Source organism: Microtus ochrogaster, linkage group LG5 (genome assembly GCF_000317375.1).
Source record: "Microtus ochrogaster isolate Prairie Vole_2 linkage group LG5, MicOch1.0, whole genome shotgun sequence".
Classification (NCBI taxonomy): domain Eukaryota; kingdom Metazoa; phylum Chordata; class Mammalia; order Rodentia; family Cricetidae; genus Microtus; species Microtus ochrogaster.
In genome coordinates, this window is record NC_022031.1 from 39,444,995 (window position 1) to 39,446,526 (window position 1,532).

Genomic DNA, 1,532 nt, shown 5'->3' on the forward strand with positions numbered 1-1,532 from the left:
AAAAAACAAAAAAAAAAAAAAGAAAGAAAAAGCAAGGTCTTAAGTCTTCAGCCAGGATTTCAAGGGAGTCCCACTCTGCCTCTGATCCTGAGCGCCAGACACCCTACCTGCGCGCGCGTGTAGTAGCCCTAGGAAGTGTGAGCCTATCTTGCTCCGCCCCATTATCGCCCCGCCCCGTTGGCTCCTGGCCCCGCCTCACCTCCCTGGGAACGGACCTCCGGTCCCCGTGGGCCCCGCCTCTTCCGGCCCGCGAGGTTTGATTCCCTTGGCGGGCGGAAGCTGCTGGAACTTGAATCCCATAAAGATTCCCACCGACTCCTTTCTGTTTCAGCTTTGCTGAGTCCTGCAGCGGCTGCTTCGACCTTCTGTCCGGTTCGGTCCCGCCGAGCCTGCCGCCCTTCAGGTCAGTTCTATCGCCCGCGAGCCGGGCTCTGAGCTGTGGGGCGCAGCCGGGAGACGGAGCTTTCCCGGGGTTCCGCCCACCACTGCTGGTCTCTGAGAACTTCTAGACTTTTCGACCCAGGGTTTTCACAGGTGGTGGTGGTTGCTTCTTCTTCTTTTTTTTTTTTCTTTCTGTCGTTCTGAGACTTAGTCTTGTATAGTCCAGGCTCGTCTCGCTCTCACTGTAGCCAAAGCGGTCCCCGAATTCTGGATTCTGCCTCCTCAGCTTCCCGAGAGCTGGGGAATATAGGCAAGAGCTCCCCACCACCATTCTCGGCTCTCGGAGTTTTTGATGAAGTTGGCAGAAAGTTTGACACCCAGAAGGCTGCCGTAGATGCGAGTTACATTTGTTTCAGTGCTCCTGACTGTCCGCAAAAGCGGTTCAAAGAAGGCCTTTGGGATACTTTACCGTCGTTCAACTAAGTTTCCTGGTGTGCTCCAGTTAAAAGGGAAGCGTGTGATCCCCGTTTTCAGAGTCCACATCCTTCCTCACCTTGCACCGCCTCAATCAAAGCAAGAGGCCGGAGACGCACATATTGTAAGGGTGCTCCGAGGCTGTAGCAGTAGCTGGAGCAGCAAGGTGGCTCCTGGCAACGAGACTGGAAAGGGACAGGGAACCTTCTCAGAGAAGGCGTCCCAGGGCAGCAGACTCACACTAGGGTGAGGTGAGTGGGTGTTCTAGTCTCACCTTCGGTAGACTTCTGTCGTTAGTGGAACTCTAAGGAAGGGCGGGGCTTCCGAGCGGCCTGGAATGTTTAGAGGCTTAGAGTCCCTGTTTTTGTTCACGATTGGTGTGAGAGAAATCGAAACAGCTTTTGATTGCACCTTCATGGAAACAGTGGGTCTTTCCTGCCAGTCTGTTGTGAACCAACAAAATGGATGGATTAGTTCCTAAGTGCTTTTCGGAATGAATGCCTCTGTGGCTGTTCTCCCAGAAGCCTCTGCAAAGGAGAGGGAAGGAGTCTACTTAGCTGTATTCTTTTTTTTTTTTCTTTCTTTCTTTTTTTTTTTTTTTGGTTTTTTGAGACAGGGTTTCTCTGTGGTTTTGGAGCCTGTCCTGGAACTAGCTCTTGTAGACCAGGCTGGTCTCG

At 52.8% G+C, this 1,532-nt stretch overlaps 1 protein-coding gene across 1 annotated transcript in view; it reads left to right on the forward strand.

The window, feature by feature from the left end:
- Positions 1–243: 243 nt before the first annotated feature.
- Positions 244–1,532, forward strand: part of Melk (maternal embryonic leucine zipper kinase) — a 69,191-nt gene continuing 67,902 nt past the window's right edge. The window contains exon 1 of the mRNA XM_005362115.3: positions 244–403. The gene's annotated coding sequence lies outside the window, so the exon portion shown is untranslated. The remainder of the gene's footprint in view (positions 404–1,532) is intronic.